The sequence below is a fragment of the Oncorhynchus clarkii genome, chromosome 12 (assembly GCF_045791955.1).
Source record: "Oncorhynchus clarkii lewisi isolate Uvic-CL-2024 chromosome 12, UVic_Ocla_1.0, whole genome shotgun sequence".
Taxonomy (NCBI): Eukaryota; Metazoa; Chordata; class Actinopteri; order Salmoniformes; family Salmonidae; genus Oncorhynchus; species Oncorhynchus clarkii.
The window spans coordinates 20557380-20576818 of NC_092158.1; the positions used below are offsets into that span (position 1 = coordinate 20557380).

Consider the following 19439-nt stretch of genomic DNA (forward strand, 5'->3'; position numbering starts at 1 on the left):
ACCATCATGCAGTGGGGTTGTTTTTCAGCTGCATAGACTGTGAGACTAGTCAGGATGGAGGGAAAGATGAATGGAGCAAAGTACAGAGAGATCCTTGATGAAAACTGGGGCGAAGGTTACAATTCCAACAGGACAACGACCCTAAGCACACAGTCAAAACAACACAGGAATGGCTTCTGGACAAGTCCCTTAATGTCCTTGAGTGGCTCAGCCAGAGCCCGGACTTGAACCTGATTGAACATATCTGGAAAGACTTGAAAATAACTGTGCAGCAACGCTCCCCATCCAACTTGACAGAGCTTAAGAGGATCTGCAGAGAATAATGGGAGAAACTCCCCAAATACAGGTGTGCCAAGCTTGTAGCATCATACCCAATAAGACTTGAGGCTATAATCACTGCCAAAGGTGCTTCAACAAAGTACTGAGTGAAGTGTCTGAATTCTTATGTAAATGTGATATTTCCGTTTTTTTTTTATTTTTGATACATTTGCATTATGGGGTATTGTGTGTAGATTGATGAGGGGGGTGGGGGGGGGGGGGGGGGGAACTGTCCATTTTAGAGTAAGGCTGTAACGTAACAAATTGTGGGAAAAGGGAAGGGGTCTGAATACTTTCTGAATGCACTGGATTAGCACATGATGCATTATCTTAAATATCTCACACACTCTACAAGATTGTCTTTCTTTCTCTGCTTTCACTCGCTGTTGCTATATCCAGAGAATGCAATTTAAACACAAGAGCACTTAAGCTCATGACACAATGTATGTCACACACTTTATCCCTGTATTACCCAACAATGTTTTGGTTGCCATCATCAAGTGAGATTACATTACAGTACAATGACATCCAGAGACACTCCTTTATTCATGTACATACAGGCAGGCCTCCAACTCCACAGTAATATAACGCCGCACACCAACTCGGTGCCGGTACCCCCTGTATATAGCCTCTTCACTGTTATTTTATTGTGTTACTTTTCTTTACTTTAGTTTATTTAGTAAATATAACTGCATTGTTGGTTAAGGGCTTGTAAGTAAGCGTTTCACGTTAAGGTCTACCGGTTGTATTCGGCGCATGTGACAAATCTAATTTGTATGATTATGCAATTGCAAATTGATTTATCCTTAAATAGGTCAATTTAATATTCCAACAATGTGCTCAAATAGGAGTTTTTAAAATTTACCATTGGCATTTTTTATTTACAGCTCTAGTTCCTGGACAAAATATAAACAGCTTAATTCCTGGGCAAATCGTCCATCAATGAATGCAATAGCACTCTGCCAACGAGCAAAATAGAACATTTATTTCCTGAACTCATGAGTAAGCATAATGAGCAAACTTATTTTATATCACTATACCATTTTCAGAGAAACATAGACAGCTAATTTGTCTTAAGAGGATTACAGCGTAACGCGTTTGCCAGAGATGTGTTTTTATGAGGTTAGACATAGTTAAACAGGGTTAGGTGTGTGTGCATGTGGGTGTGTGATAGTTAGAAATAAGTGTTTGTGTACTTTAGCTGAGTTACGAATGATGTGTGTGCATGTAATGTGTATCTGAGTATGTGTTCGCTGCCGAGCCAGGCCTTAAATGGATTTGGGGCGGCAGGGTAGCCTAGTGGTTAGAGCGTTGGACTAGTAACAGGAAGGTTGCAAGTTGAAATCCCTGAGCTGACAAGGTACGAATCTGTCGTTCTGCCCCTGAACAGGCAGTTAACCCACTGTTCCTAGGCCGTCATTGAAAATAAGAATTTGTTCTTAACTGACTTGCCTAGTTAAATAAAGGTAAAATAAATAAAATACATTTGCTTTACTTCACAGGTTGTTCCAAGTAAGCATGGGAAAGATCTCCTGCATCTTCCTGTTGTACTGCGCCTGGCCCTGCCGGTGCTCCTGGTAGACCAGGCCCTGCCGGTGCTCCTGGTAGACCAGGCCCTGCCGATGCTCCTGGTAGACCAGGCCCTGCCGGTGCTCCTGGTAGACCAGGCCCTGCCGGTGCTCCTGGTAGACCAGGCCCTGCCGGTGCTCCTGGTAGACCAGGCCCTGCCGGTGCTCCTGGTAGACCAGGCCCTGCCGGTGCTCCTGGTAGACCAGGCCCTGCCGGTGCTCCTGGTAGACCAGGCCCTGCCGGTGCTCCTGGTAGACCAGGCCATGCTGGCGCTCCTGCTCTGTCTGAACCCTTCCCTCATCACTCAATTGCTGCTGGGCCAGCAGGTCTGCTTGGAACCCCTGACAGCCCTGTCTCAGACCGGGAAGAAGTATTGATTGGGAAGACTTTTGCTGTGTATAAAAGAGGGTTGGATATATAGAGGAAAAAAAATGTATGTGTATTGCTGTGAGAGGACAACTTTCAGAATATTTTTCTCTTCATCATCTAGCAGTTTGTTCAGCTCTACTCTCTCCCTGGCCAGCTGGGCTTGTTTCTGCATGTTCAGATCCACTAAGGTAAAAGCACAAACACACAAGCACACACACCATGATACCACATTCCAGGGCACATTCTCAGAGCATGCGCAGAACAGCTGGCAGGCATATTCACGATCATTTTCAACCTCTCCTTGTCCCAGTCTGTAATCCCCACGTTTTAAGATGACCGCAACCTTCCCTGTCCCCAAGAACTAAGGCTTCATACCACAATGACTACCGCCCTGTAGAGCTTACTTCTGTAATCATGAAGTGCTTTGAGAGGCTGGTTATGGCACACATTAACTCCACCATCCCAGACATCCTAGACCCACTCCAATTTGCATATCGCCCCAACAGATCCATAGATGACACAATCTAAATTTCTCTCCACACTGACCTCACCCACCTAGATAAGAGGAATATCTATGTGAGAATGTTGTTGATTGACTACAGCTCAGCGTTCAACACCATTGCCCCCTCTAAGCTCGTCATCAAGCTTAGGACCCTGGGACTGAACCCCTCCCTCTGCAACTGGATCCTGGATTTCCTGATAGGCTGACCCAGGTGGTGAGGGTAGGCAACAACACCTCCACCATGCGTATTCTTAACACAGGGGCCCCGCAAGGGTGTGTGCTTAGTGCCGTCCTGTACTCCCTGTTCACCCATGACTGTGTGGCCACACACGATTCCAACACCATTATGAAGTTTGCTGACAACACAACGGGGGTAGACCTGATCACCGGTGACGATCAGTCAGCCTACAGGGAGGAGGCCAGTGACCTGGCAGTGTGGTGCCAGAGCAACAACTGCTCCCTCAATGTCAGCAAGACCGTGGACTACAAGGGGGTGAGTACGCCCCCATCCACATCGACGGTGCGACAGTGGACCAGATAGACAGCTTCAAGTTTATCGGTGTCCAAATCACTAAAGACTTAAAATGGTCCAAACACACGCAGTTGTGAAGAAGGCACAACAGTGCTTCTTCCTCCTCAGGAGGTTAGAAAAGTTAGGCATGGGCCCTCAAATCCTGGAAAGGTTCTACAGCTGTACCATTGACAGCATATTGACTGGTTGCATCACTGCTTGGTATGGCAATAGCACCGCCCTTGATCGCGTGGCGCTACAGAGGGTTTTGCTTCTACACCTGCATTGCTTGCTGTTTGGGGTTTTAGGCTGGGTTTCTGTACAGCACTTTGAGATATCAGCTGATGTACGAAGGGCTATATAAATACATTTGATTTGATTGATTTGATTTTTGCGGACAGCCCCAGTACATTACTGGGGCCAAGCTCCCTGCCATCCAGGACCTCAATATCAGGCGGTGTGAAAAGAAGTCCCGGAAAATCATCAAAGACCCCAACCACCTACCAACTATAGACTATTTTCTCTGCTGCCGCACGTCAAGAGGTGCCAGTGCATCAAGTCTGACACCAACAGGCTCTTGAACAGCTTCTATTCTCAAGCAATACGACCATTAAATACAATGCATTCTGAAAGTATTCAGAACCCTTCCCTTTTTCTGCATTTTGTTACATTACAACCTAATTCTAAAATGGATTAAAGAAACGTTTTTCCTCATAAATCTACACACCATACCCCATAATGACAAAGCGAAAACAGGTTTTTATACATTTTAGCAAATGTATAAAAATAAAAAAAACAGAAATACCTGATTTACATAAGTATTCAGACCCTTTGCTATGAGAATTGAAATTGAACTCTATTCTATTGATCATCCTTGAGATGTTTCTACAACTTGATTGGAGTCCAACTGTGGTAATTTCAATTGATTGGACACTATTTGGAAAGGCACACACCTGTCTATATAAGGTCCCACAGTTGACAGTGCATGTCAGAGCAAAATCCAAGCCATGAGGTCAAAGGAAATGTCCGTAGAGCTCAGTGACAGGATTGTGCCGAGGCATAGATCTGGGGAAGGGTACCAAAACATTTCTGAAGCATTGAAGGTCCCCAAGAACACAGTGGCCTCCATCATTCTTAAATGGAAGAAGTTTGGAACCACCAAGACTCTTCCTAGAGCTGGCCGCCTGACCAAACAGAGCAATCTGGGGAGAAGGGTCTTGGAGAAGGGTCTTGGTCATGGAGGTGACCAAGAACCCAATTGTTACTCTGACAGAGCTCCAAAGTTCCTCTGTGGAGATTGGAGAACCTTCCAGAAGGACAACCATCTCTGCAGCACTCCACCAATCAGGCCTTTATGGTAGAGTGGTCAGACGGAAGCCACCCCTCAGTAAAAAGCACATTTGGAGTTTGCCAAAAGGCACCTGAAGGACTCTCAGACCAAGTCTCTGAATGTCTTTGGTCTGATGAAACCAAGACTGAACTCTTTGACCTGAATGCCAAGTGTTACGTCTGGAGGAAACCTGGCACCATCCCTGCGGTGAAGCATGTGGTGGCAGCATAATGCTGCGGGGATGTTTTTCAGCAGCAGGGACTGGGAGACTAGTCAGTATCGAGGCAAAGATGAATGGAGCAAAGTACTGAGAGATCCTTGATGAAAACCTGCTCCAGAGCGCTCAGGACCTGAGACTTGGGCGAGGGTTCACCATCCAACAGGACAACGACCCTAAGCACACAGCCAAGACAATGCAGGACTGGCTTTGGGACAAGTCTCTGAATGTCCTTGAGGGGCCCAGCCAGAACCTGGACTTGAACCCAGTCGAACATCTCTGGAGACCTGAAAATAGCTGTGCAGCTATGCTTCCCATCCAACCTGACAGCGCATAAGAGGATCTGCAGAGAAGAATGGGAGAAACTCCCCAAATACATGTGTGACAAGCTTGTAGCGTCATACCCAAGAAGACTCGAGGCTGTAATCGCTGCCAAAGGTGCTTCAACAAAGTACTGAGTAAATGGTCTGAATACTTATGTAAATGTGATATTTCAGTTTTTTATTTTTAATACATTAGCAACAATGTCTAAAAAGCAGTTTTTGCTTTGTCATTGTGGGGTATTGTGTGTAGATTGATGAGGGGGGAAAAAACAATTGAATACATTTTTGAATCAGGCTGTAACGTAACAGAATGTGGAAAAAGTGAAGGGGTCTGAATACTTTCTGAATACATTGTAGCTAACAAAATAGTTACACGGTCCGAGTTTAATTTGTATCTTTGTTGACCTACTTGCACTCTCTCTATGCACAGTCACAGGGCCTTATTCTTATTTATATTGACCTACTTGCACTCTCTCTATGCACACTCACAGGGCCTTATTCTTATTTATATTGACCTACTTGCACTCTCTCTATGCACACTCACAGGGCCTTATTCTTATTTATATTGACCTACTTGCACTCTCTCTATGCACACTCACAGGGCCTTATTCTTATTTATTTTGACCTACTTGCACTCTCTCTATGCACACTCACAGGGCCTTATTCTTATTTATATTGGCCTACTTGCACTCTCTCTATGCACACTCACAGGGCCTTATTCTTATTTATATTGACCTACTTGCACTCTCTCTATGCACACTCACAGGGCCTTATTCTTATTTATATTGACCTACTTGCACTCTCTCTATGCACACTCACAGGGCCTTATTCTTATTTATATTGACCTACTTGCACTCTCTCTATGCACACTCACAGGGCCTTATTCTTATTTATATTGACCTACTTGCACTCTCTCTATGCACACTCACAGGGCCTTATTCTTATTTATATTGACCTACTTGCACTCTCTCTATGCACACTCACAGGGCCTTATTCTTATTTATTTTGTGTTTTGTCAAGTAATACATTGTTATTGACTATTGCATTGTTGGGTTTTGAGTTTGCAAGAAAGGCATTTCATTAAAAGTTGAAAGTTGAACTTGAAAGGGACAGATCTACAGACCGCTCTCCTTTCATCCCTTTCCTTACATTTCTCCTGGATCTGCAGGTGGCCTGTCCATCACGTCCTTCATCAGCCTATCCCTGGCCTACGGACCGAGGTCTGCTTCAGCTCTATCAGCTTCTCTGTCTACACCTCCTGTCTCTTCTGCTCCTCAAGCTGATTGGCCAGGTACTGCTGGTACCTACTCTGCTCCACTCGCAGCTCAAGCTGTAAAAACACACACTCAGTCAGATGCTCATGTCAGGGCCAGCTCGTCCTGCTGCTCTCTGGCCAGGAGCTTCATCTCCAGCTTCAGAAAGTGGTTCAGCAGCCTGCGTCGGTTCTCCTGAACCTGGAGCTTCTGATGGTATTCTCTTTGTTCCTCCAAACGCAGCATATCTCTCTGCTCCCCCTGGCACACACAAAGAGCAAGATTCAGAGGGCCCAATCAGTGATCACAGAGCAAAATACAGATGGCCCCAATTAGTGATCACAGAGCAAGATACAGTGGGCCCAAATTAGTGTGATCACAGAGCAATATACTGAGGGCCCAAATAGTGATCACAGAGCAAGGTACAGAAGGCCCAATTGGGGATCACAGAGCAAGATACAGAGGGCCCAATTAGTGATCACAGAGCAAGATACAATTAGTGATCACAGAGCAAGATACAGAGAGCCCAATTAGTGATCACAGAGCAAGATACAGAGGGCCCAATTAGTGATCACAGAGCAGAAATACACAGATTCAGAGAGAAACATCTCAGCTACCGGCTGAATTAGCCTACGAGTAGCTGGGCCTCCTCCTCTTTGAGCTGCTTGGCTTGTTCTCTCCGCTGCTCAGAGGCCTCCATCTAAACACGCAGGTTGGCCAGCTGCTGCAGGTTACTCTTCCACCTCCTCTTTCTGCTGCTGCGCCTCCTGTCGTAGCTGCACAGCCCACTCTCTACCAACCTTGTCCTGTCTGCGTTGAGTCTGTTCAGTCAGCAGCTCCTCACTCTGCTCTCTGAACATTTTCCATTTAAAATTAGAACCTTTCGGTATGGAGGTATTTACCTGGATTTAAAAAACTGCAAGATTGGCAACTATAAAAACATTAAGGTGTTCCCTCTACCCGAATAGCTGTTCTAGCTTGTTTTCCACCACTCTCTACCTTTTACTCTGCCTTCTCTCTTGCAGTAACTTGGCTCTCTCACGCATCTTGGCTTGTCTCTCCAGCACTCTCAGGAGCTCCTTCTCCTCTGCCTCCAACATACACTATATATACAAAAGTATGTGATCACCCCTTCAAATTAATGGATTTGGCTATTGGCTGACAGGTGTATAAAATCGAGCACACAGCCATACTATCTCCATAGACGAACATTAACATCGCCCTCTGGAACATGTAGTGAGGTTTAGTAATCATGGTTGTGGGCCAGCTGTTTCTCCTGAACAAGTGACCTGGCCAAGGAATCCTCCAAGCCCTAGTTATTTGCTTTAACTAAAACATCTGGGCTCTCAAGTGGTGCAGCAGCCTAAGGCACTGCATCTCAGTGCAAGAGGGGTCACTGCAGTCCCTGGTTTGAATCCAGGCTGCATCACATCCGGCCGTGATTGGAAGAACCATAGGGCGGCGCACGATTGGTCCAGCGTCGTCCGGGTTTGGCGACGCTGGTAGGCCATCATTGTAAATAAGAATTTGTTCTTAGCTGACTTGCCTAGTTAAATAAATGTTAAATAAAATAAAAAAGTTTTGGAACTGTTTCATATGGACCTTGACGAGAAGTCTCGGTCGGGTTTGTTGATGGAACTAGTAAAATGTTACCATGACAACTACTGCAGAAGTGGATAGGAGAAGATTCTTTGATCTCGAGAGACCTCTACTGGAGGTTTAGTGCTTAGGCATTTGCTCATGCTGTACATTACCTATCAAAACATTTTCTCTGTCATCTAAATATTTCACATAATGGCAACATATCAAGTAAGCAGAGAGAAGTGCATTTAAATAAATTAAAGTACAGTTGTTTATTATTTTGGTTTAATAAGCCCATTTTCTTTCAGGCAGCAGTGCTATCATGGCCCAATCAAAATCATGATGTCCTCTTAGGTGTGTTAGTGCTCGTTGGAACAAAAATGTGGATTGACTGTATGTACTAAGTTCATGAATCTGATAGCAAGAAGTGAGTGGAGCTGATGGAAATGAGACTGCATGGAGAACTGGTTTCTATGTGACACTGAAACCCCTGAAGTATATCTCACAGGGCACATAAGATGTGGCATTGTGTGGTACAGGGTTTGGACAGGAGGGACAGTTAATATACGGCTCATCATATATCACAGGCTGTCCCATATCTAAAACAGTCTGTACTGCTAGGTTGTATGAGGGTTTCTGGATTGCTGTGCCAGAGCTTGGAGAGGATGGAGACCCCGTTGTGTGAGGAGAGGATGTGGTGGAGTGTACTGGAGGGGTTTTGCTTGGTTGCTGGTTGTAGTATACACGAGGAGCTGGGACATCGGAGTATATGCTGGATATGGCACCCTCCTCCATCTAGTTTCCAGCATCATTCTCTGGTGCAGCTTCACCAGACTGCCCTGGGTCACGCACTATATCAATCTCACTGTGATGACAATGATCCACATAGAGGATTTGGTGGCCATGGTCCACCTGGAAAACAGGTAAAGAAAGACAGGGTTGCAAAATTCCGGTAACTTTCCCAAAATTCCCTGGTTTTCCAGGAAATCCTGGTTGGAAGATGACTGGAATTAAGAGGAAATAAGGAAAAAAATCCAAGAATCCTCCAACAAGGATTTTTGGAAAACCTGCGAGAAAAGTTACCGGAATTTTGCAACCCCAATCAGGATATAACTGCAGCAAGAACTGCTTTCTAGTGCAGGGTTCTATACTGAACAAAAATGTAAATGCAACAATTTGTATTTATTTATTTTTATTTCACCTTTATTTAACCAGTTACGCCAGTTGAGAACAAGTTCTCATTTACAACTGCGACCTGGCCAAGATAAAGCAAAACAGTGTGACAAAAACAACAACACAGAGTTACATATAAACAAACGTACAGTCAAAAACACAATAGAAAAGAAAAACAGAAAAATCTATGTACAGTGTGTGCAAATGTAGAGGAGGACGGAGGTAGACAATAAATAGGCTATAGAGGTGAAATAATTGCAATTTAGCATTAATACTGGAGTGATAGATGTGCAGATGATGATGTGCAAGTAGAGATACTGGGGTGCAAAAGAGCAAGAGGGTAAGTAATAAAATGGGGATGAGGTAGTTGGGTGTGCATTTAACAGATTGGCTGTGTACAGGTACAGTGCTCTGACAGCTGATACTAAAGTTAGAGGGGGAGATATAAGACAGTGATCTTTTCAATTTGTTCCAGTCATTAGCAGCAGAGAACTGGAAGGAAAGGCGGCCAAAGGAAGTGTTGGCTTTGGGGATGACCAGTGCAATATACCTGCTGGAGCGTGTGCTACGGGTGGGTGTTGCTATGGTGACCAGTGTGCTGAGATAAGTCTTTGCTAGGTAAAGTCCCGTCTTATAGATGACCTGGAGCCAGTGGGTTTGGTGAAGGATATGTAGTGAGGGACAGCCAACGAGAGCATACAGGTCGCAGTGGTGGGTAGTATATGGGGCTTTGGTGACAAAAAGGATGGTACTGTGATAGACTACATCCAGTTTGCTGAGTAGTGTTGGGGGCTATTTTGTAAATGACATCGCCAAAGTCAAGGATCGGTAGGATTGTCAGTTTTACGAGGCTATGTTTGGCAGCATGAGCGAAGGAGGCTTTGTTGCGATAGGAAGAAGATTCTAGATTTAAATTTGGATTGGAGAAGCTTAATGTGAGTCTGCAAGGAGAGTTTACAGTCTAACCAGACACCTAGGTATTTGTAGTTGTCCATATATTCTAGGTCAGAACCGTCCAGAGTAGTGATGCTAGTCGGGCGGGAGGGTGCGGGCAGCAATCAGTTGAAGAGCATGCACTTTTAAAAGCAGTTTGAGGCAACGGGAGGAGTGTTGTATGGCATTGAAGCTCGTTTCGAGGTTTGTTAGCACAGTGTCCAAAGAAGGGCCAGATGTATACAGAATGGTGTCGTCTGCGCAGAGGTGGATCAGAGAATCACCAGCAGCAAGAGCGACATCATTGATATATACAGAGAAAAGAGTTGGCCCGAGAATTGAACAGTGTGACACCCCCATGGAGACTGCTAGAGGTCCGGACAACAGGCCCTCCGATTCGAAACACTGAACTCGATCTGAGAAGTAGAATGTGAACCAGGTGAGACAGTCATTTGAGAAGCCAAGGCTATTGAGTCTGCCAATAAGAATGCGGTGATTGACAGAGTCAAAAGCCTTGGCCAGGTCGATGAAGACGGCTGCACAGTACTGTCATTTATCGATGGCGGTTATGATATCGTTTAGGACCTTGAGCGTGGCTGAGGTGCACCCATGACCAGCTCGGAAACCAGATTGCATAGTGGAGAAGGTAAGGTGGGATTCGAAATGGTCAGTGATCTGTTTTTTCACTTGGCTTTTGAAGATTTTAGAAGGGCAGGGCAGGATGGATATAGGTCTATAACAGTTTGGGTCTAGAGTGTCTTCCCCTTTGAAGAGGGGGATGACCGCGGCAGTTTTCCAATCTTTGGGAATCTCAGCCGATACGAAAGAGAGGTTGAACAGGCTAGTAATGGGGGTTTCGGCGGATAATTTTAGAAAGAGAGGGTCCAGATTGTCTAGCCCAGCTGATTTGTAGGGATCCAGATTTTGCATCTCTTTCAGAACATCAGCTGTCTGGATTTGGGTGATGGAGAAGCGGAGGGAGGGGGGCTTGGGAAAGTTGCTTCAGGGGGTGCTGAGATGTTGGCCGGGGTAGGGGTAGCCAGGTGGAAAACATGGCCAGCCGTAAACAAAATGCTTATTAAAATTATCGATTATTGTGGATTTATCGGAGGTGACAATATTTCCTATGGTCAGTGCAGTGGACATCTGGGAGGAGGTGCTCTTATTCTCCATGGACTTTACAGTGTCCCTAAACTTTTTGGAATTAGTGCTATGGAAATAAAATTTCTGTTTGAAAAAGCTAGCCTTAGCTTTCCTAACTGACTGAGTATATTGGTTCCTGACTTCCCTGAAAAGTTGTATATCGCGGGGGCTATTCGATGCTAATGCAGAACGCCACAGTATGTTTTTTGTGCTGGTCAAGGGCAGTCAAGTCTGAGGTGAAGAGCAACCAGGCATTCTCTACTGGGTGAAGAGCAACCAGGCATCCTCTACTGATGGGAGGAGGTCAATATCCTTCCAGGATACTCGGGCCAGGTCGATTAGAAAGGCCTGCTCGCTGAAGTGTTTTAGGGAGCGTTTGACAGTGATGAGGGGTGGCCGTTTGACCGTGGACCCATTATGCAAGCAGGCAATGAGGCAGTGATCACTGAGATTCTGGTTGAAGACAGCAGAGGTGTATTTAGAGGGAAAGTTGGTCAGGATGATATCCAAGAGGGTGCCCATGGTTACAGATTTAGCGTTGTACTTGGTAGGTTCCTTGATAATTTGTGTGAGATTGAGGGCATCTAGTTTAGATTGTAAAAATGGCCGAGGTGTTAAACATGTCCCAGTTTAAGTCACCTAACAGTACGAACGCCGAAGATAGATGGGGGGGTATTTTACTAAGTTACAGTTCATATCAGGAAATCAGTCAATGTAAATAAATTCATGAGGCCCCAACCTATGAATTTTACATGACAGGGAATACAGATATGCATCTGTTGGTCACAGATACCTTTTAAAAAAGGTAGGGGTGTGGATCAGAAAACCAGTAAGTATCTAGTGTGACTACCATTTTCCTCAGGCAGTGTGACACATGTCCTTCACATAGAGTTGATCAGGCTGTTGATTGTGACCTGTGGAATGTTGTTGGCTCTGCGAAGTTGCTGGATATTGGCGGGAACTGGAACACATTGTTGATCCAGAGCATCTCAAACATGCTTAATGGGTGACATGTCTGGTGAGTATGTGGGGGGCAGGTAGCCTAGTGGTTAGAACGTTGGGCCAGTAACCGAAAGGTTGCTGGATCGAATCCCCGAGCTGACAAGGTAAAAATCTGTCGTTCTGCCCCTGAACAAGTCAGTTAACCCACTATTGTCACGCGGGACTAGGTGTGTGTGCAGGAATCAGACGCAGACAGAGAGTAACGGAGTAAAGTGCTTTACTATTGCACACCAAACTGATAAGCCCAATAAAATACAGGGCGCAGGACACTATACCAGACAACCCAAAACCACAGGGTGTCCAGTATAGAAAACAAAATACACCATGACCTAATATGTACACACGTAACAAAAGACAATCTCGCACAAAACAAGGGCGGGTAAAACTACTACATATAGGGAAGCTAATTAAACCAAAATACACACAGGTGAAACTAATAAGACAAAACCAACAGACAAACGAAAAGGGGATCGGTAGCGGCTAGTAGGACGGTGACGACAACCGCCGAGCACCACCCGAACAGGCAGGGGAGCCAACTTCGGCGGAAGTCGTGACAACTGTTCCCCGGTAGGCCGTCATTGTAAATAACAATTTGTTCTTAACTGACTTGCCTAGTTAAATAAAGGTTATATATTTTTTTTAAAATATATATGCAGGCAATAGAAGAACTGGGACGTTTTCAGAATTGTCTACAGATCCTTGTGACATGGGCCGTGCATTATCATGCTGAAACATGAGTTGATGGCGGTGGATGAATGGCACAACAATGGGCCTCAGGATCTCGCCACGGTATCGCTGTGCATTCAGATGGCCAACAATAAAATGCAATTGTGTTTTTTGTCTGTAGCTTATGCCTGCCATAACCCCACCGCCACCACGGGGCAAATGTTGATATTATCAAACTGCTCTCCCACACAATTCTCTAAAACGAGGTTGGTCATGGTAGAGAAATTAACATTTAATTATTTGGCAACAGCTCAGGTGGACATTCCTGCAGTGAGCATGTCAATTGCATGCTCCCTCAAAACTTGAGACATCTGTGGCATTGTGTTGTGTGACATAACTGCACATTTTAGAATTACCTTTTATTGTCCACAGTACAAGGTGCACCTGTGTAATAATGATAATGCTGTTTAATCAGCTTCTTGATATGCCACACCTGACATATTGAAAACAGGTTTTTGACATTTTTGCTAATGTATTAAAAGACCTGCTCCAGAATCCTCAGGACCTCAGACTGGAGTGAAGGTTCACCTTCCAACAGGACCACCACTCTAAGCACACAGCCAAGACAGTGCAGGAGTGGCTTCGGGACAAATCTCTGAATGTCCTTGAGTGGCCCAGTCAGAGCCTGATCGAACATCTCTAGAGAGACCTGAAAATAGCTGTGCAGTAACACTCCCCATTAAAAAACACACAATGACATAAAAATGGTGAACTGTATGTATTCAAATACAATGCACACTGAAATCTTTGTGTGTGTAATCCGTCTTCCTTTTTACTCTTATTTGAAAAGGTGTGTGTATGTAGTTGCATAGGGATTTGATACTCGCTGTCCTCCGTGGTTTGGAAGGTACTCTCTCTACTCCAGTCGCCTCATTTCCAGAGGTTCTGTTTTAATCCACAAAGCACCTGCACTTTATGTCTGGGCAGGTGCTAGATTGTGTAAAACTACTGACGTAACACCTATGCCAGAATATCTCCTCTGTGAATAGAGTGTAAATGGGTGTGGCATTAGTAATGCCTAGTTAATAACTCTATTGTTCAGACTTTGTGAATGGGTGAACCATTCTACTGTAGGTGTCCTACTGTAACTCACCATGCATATGTGTCCACTGTGGTTCAGCTGTACTTTACAAACCATTAACAGCATATTGTACTGCTGCCTATCCCAGCTCCACTGAACACGGGCATTTCTGGCATTCTTATCTGAAGCTACCACTTCCATGGGAGCCAGTAAACTCACTTGAATGTAGAACCACACAACATTGTAAATAAATAGACAGAGTAAAGAACAGATTTGTATGCAGTGTGAGGAGTAGCTGTCACACTACTCTACCTCTCTTCTTCAGGTCAGCTGTGTCTCTGAGCGGGTTTCTGGCAGCCAATGTCCAATTCCTCTCCCCCTGATGGACGCGTACTGTTTGGTAGCAGTTTGAGACTGTATCGTGTGGACAAGTTCTGAAAAGTACATGGACGGAGAATGTCACCTCAAGTGATTACTGCACAATGATAGCAGGGTAGTGCTTTGGCCTTTCATTTTGTCTTTATTTAACTAGGCAAGTCAGTTAAGAACAAATTCTTATTTTCAATGATGACCTAGGAACAGTGGGTTAACTGCCTTGTTCAGGGGCAAAACGACAGATTTTTACATTGTCAGCTCGGGGATTCGAGCTTGCAACCTTTGTCACAAGTCCAACGCTCTAACCACAAGGCTACCTGCCGCCCCACCCTAACGAAGACAGCTTGCTGTCGAAATGTTGGTGAATAAATGATTGTATCTGTAATAGTACTGTACCTTCCATGTAGGTGATAAAAAGTCTTCCTCTGTTTAGTCAGACTGGTGGCCCCCCCTGTGTCCCAGTGACACTCCACTGACTCCAGGTCCCGGGTTTCACACACGAGATTCCTGTCACCAGGGGGGCCTTCAGAGAGGATGAGGTTTGAACACATAGACTGCGTTTACAGAGGCAGCCCAATTCAGATATTTTTTTCACTCATAGGTCTTTGAACTATAAAAAAAGATATATAATAATATCATTAATTGGGCAAAAGGTCAGAATTGGGCTGCTTGTGTAAATGCAGCCATTTAGATCCTACAATTGTGAAGTGAATTACAGATCTCTACTTTTAAACATGTAATTTCCTCAATGATCACACTCAAATGATTCAGTAAACTGCACAGTAACGCAAGGGACTAGAGTTGTTTACCTGTTAGATGAGCTTTGATTGGTAAGAGGGAGGCTTACAAGCAGTTTATACTTACGTCCCACGTAAACACAGGTGCCATACAGAAATGAATTACAGTAGACATTGATGCAACTGGATGGAGAGGGAGACTTCATGTGCACAACCATGGCATAACTCTGGTCACTGACGTGAGTGGTGTTCATTGCAATGTTGTATTTCATATATTCAAGTCTCTGTCCCAGCCCAAGAATACAGCAGAAGGTGAAGTTGCTATCGACTTTAACCACTCTGCTCTTTGGGTAAACCTGTGGGTGTGATGACAAGGCTATCCCTGTAGAAAATAATGTTACTGATGTGAATGACCAACATCGTGTGTGTGCTTGTGTGTGTCTGTGACGTGAAATACAAACACTAACCAGTGATGTTCTGTAGGGGGCTCCATTGACTGGTATAGCTCTGGTATCAGGAGCAGAGCCTGACTGAGTGGGAGGTGCACTCTAGGGGTAAAGCAGAGGTCCAATTCCAGTGATGTTTACTGCCAACCTGGTCTGGTGTGACATCCACAGCTTCCTGAGGGCACTCACACCCAGTCACTGGTACTATACTTGCTACTATATAATAACCTTGAAATAGCAACCAGTTGTAGTAAGAAGGTCCATTGTTGTAATGTGCATAGTATTCCTTGATTTAACAAACACTCACATTGTATACTTCTTTCATATTGTGTGTTAAGAGAACCTCCACATCATAAATCCGTTTGTCCGGTACTCTGTAGGTAGGAGGGTCATCTTCCCATGTTACAGAGATCCTCTGGTGTTGTAGGTTGTAATCCACCCTCACATTCAGAGGTCCAGACAGCAGGACCCCTGGAGCTACATAGTTATCTCAAAATACAATTCAACATGACATACAGTACTGTATCAGTCAAAAGTATTGTAACGATAAAGTTTTGGACTCACCATCCTGACAGTTCTGTTCTTGGATGCTTGAGAGGAACAGTGAAGCCCACAGCAGGAAATCCAACATGTTAATCCCATAATATATATTTTGGTGAGGTGTTGGTTTATAGAGATAGCCTCAGTAGTCTCTGGTAATTGTAATTGTTTGATTTGCCTATACTATGAGTTTTGTTTCAGAATTAAAATCTAAATTAAAGCGTGGTTCATTTAGGCTGACCAAGATAGGCAGTATGTCACGTTCGTAATAAGGACGGGACCAAGGCGCAGCGTGTGTAGAGTTCCACATCTTTATTACGGTGAAACTTTAAACAAAAAACAATAAACCAATAACGAAACGTGAAAGTAGTGGTGCACATGCAAACACAAAACAAGATCCCACAAACACAGGTGGGAAAAATGGCTCCCTAAATATGATCCCCAATTATAGGCAACGATTACCAGATGCCTCTAATTGGGAACCATACAAAAGACCAACATATAAATATTGAGCTAGAACACCCCCTAGTTACACCCTGACCTACTACACCATAGAGGACCAAGGGCTCTCTATGGTCAGGGCGTGACAGTAGCCCCCCCCCCCAAAAGGTGCGGACTCCGGCCGCAAAACCTGAAACCAAATGGGGAGGTTTGGGGGAGGGGGGGGGGGTTGACTAGTAGCGCTGGCGGCTCCGGAGCGGGTCGTAGCACCCCCCAGACCCGACCATGGCACTGGGCTGAAAGCCGTGCCTGGACTGGGCACCGGCGCAGAGGAAGGCTCCGACCTAGGAGCTGGGTTGGACGCCGTGCCCGGACTGGGCACCAGCGCAGAGGAAGGCTTCGGCCATGGCGCCGGGCTGAACGCCGTACCTGGACTGGGCATCGGCGCAGAGGAAGGCCCCGGCCTTGGAGTGGGGAGACGCACTGGAGGCCTGGTGCATGCAGCTGGCACAGGTGGCACCGGACTGGTGACACTCACTTCAGGGCGAGTGCGGGGAGCTGGCACAAGACGTACCGGACTGGGGAGGCGCACTGGAGGCCTGGTGCGTGGAGCCGGCACAGGTGGCACTGGACTGGTGACACGCACTTCAGGAAGGGTGCGGAGAGCTGGCACAGGACTCAGACTGCTGACAGGCTCTTCAGGTCAGATGCCGTGCAGAACACCTACATAACATTTCTCTCAGCTCTCTCTCCCAACTTCTCCATCGCCTCCCTGACGGTATCTGGCTCTTCAGGGTGAGTACGCTGGCACAGATGGCACAGGACTGAGTTAACTCTTCCACTCTCTGCTGCTCCGCCAACCTCCCTCATGCCCCCCCCCCCCCCAAAAAGAATCTTGGGGTTTCTGTGGCCGCAGTCCCCGGCGTCGTTTCTATCCTTCCACTTTCCTTGGTGTCTCCTTCCAAGGAAGGGTCTTTACAACCTCCCATAATTGCACAACAACACCATAGAGAACCAAGGGTCAGGGCGTGACACAGTATACTTACAAAGAGCGGTAATGTTTTTGGAACTGGAGATGTGAGGCGTTGCTAGGGGAGGTCTTTCCTGTAAAGCGGTGTTGAAACAAAAGGATGTTTTTCCTGGTGAGAAGTTGAAGAAATTATGCAACACATGAAAACAGCCCTGGAAGTCATGGGCCAGACTGCTTAAATTTCACATAAAACAAGTTAACTCCCACACACTGGTTTTGGATGATCCAACTCCATACCAAAATCTAAAGTCATAGTTGAAGACACATTGATATAATAAAATACAGTGACATATAAGTGAGTAGATTATGTTTTTATTATCAATGCATCCCTTTAATAAGAATGATTCTAATGGCCTATATAAAATGCCAAAAACATACATGGTTCTGTACAAGGAAAACCACAAATTGGGGGGAGACACAGACTTATATACATCTTCTTGAAAATGTTTTCACTTGAGGAAAAATATAAATAACACTTCTCTTATCTTTGTCTCTCTGTTCCTAAACGGTCCAGGTACAATGAAGGCTTTGTTTTCACATCCCCATACAGTGCTTTATCAGCAAAAGTCCACTTCAAATCACTCAAATGTAGACAAAGTTAAATATTTAAGTTACTACTTCCTGTTGTTTCAAACAATTGCTAGATAACAAATAATTATTGGCTTTTCAGTTTAGCTTTTTGGTCCCCAACAGAAAGTAGTACAATTATGTTCCCAAATAATTGACCTTATTCAATATATATCTGAAACATCAGTATTATGTTCAAATGTGTCTAACTATGAAATGTACTGTAGACTTGACAAAAAAACAACATTTAACCACTATTTAGAATTTTGCAGTTTGTTGAAAAGGTGAACTGAGGTCTCTTAGAATGCAAACGTGCAAAATAAGGTTATATGAAGGTATAGTTGAGTGGGAATCTGCGATATTAAATATCCATATTTCTTTTTCATTTAGAGCAGTGATCCACTATGCACATTGTGGGCTGCAACTATACAATTCTCTGCTCGCAGAGGACCTAACTTTTCAACATTACGCATTTATACAGAAAAATATTTTCTGTAGTAATTGCATACTTAGTTCATGTTGATTGCTAAGTGCAATTGCAGTGCACCCCAATCCTATTTTCACCAGTCCATTTCTCTAACCAATTCATCACTTAACCAAGGCCATTTTCAACAGTAGGCCTAAACACTTCCATTGTCATAAGTCATATGTGCATGTTGAAGGATTCAGTGCAGCAAGTACCATCTTCAGTCAAAGTGAATCATGTTGGAAAGGACCGCACAATGGTAGCCACCACTTCTTTAAAACAGTAATGAAACAATGAGTCAATAGCTAAACAAAATTCAAACAAAAGCTGAAATATATCAAACCAGTTAATAACCTATACATGTACATTTGGGCTCACAATTAACAGGCATCTTGCATAGCAAAAAAACCCCAGTACAGTAACTGTTTTAAACCGTCATTTTACAAACATGTAGCTAGATTTCGACCCGGAAGTGGCTGAGTTTTCCAATTAAACGAGTGTTCTTATTGGACATGTTCAGGCAGTACCTGAGCTCCACTTCAAAACGTTTACTCCAGTTTCATTATTCCCCAGTTTTACCAGATTAAGAACAAGTAGACAGTGTGTAAGGAACAGCAACTAACACAGGAATTAATGGCAACTGACTGAGAAATGGAAACGGACAGGAATGGCTTCTGACTGTGGAATGGCAACTGACAGAAATGAATGGAAACTGATGGGAATGGCTACTGAATGACTGTGGAATGAAGCAGCAACTCTACATGGCCATCAAATAGTGACTGTTTTCATGAACCATGTTCTGAAGAAATTTATGACAGAGGGGGTAGCAATCATACATGTCTTCCTCCACTTTGATGAGAACCAAA

The 19439-nt window shown here is 44.6% G+C and overlaps 2 pseudogenes; both read right to left on the bottom strand.

Moving 5' to 3' along the window:
- Nucleotides 1–1814: 1814 nt before the first annotated feature.
- Nucleotides 1815–7492, bottom strand: LOC139422397 (cilia- and flagella-associated protein 53-like; annotated as a pseudogene).
- Nucleotides 7493–8824: 1332 nt separating this feature from the next.
- LOC139422398 (leukemia inhibitory factor receptor-like) lies at nucleotides 8825–16160 on the bottom strand (annotated as a pseudogene).
- Nucleotides 16161–19439: the final 3279 nt, after the last annotated feature.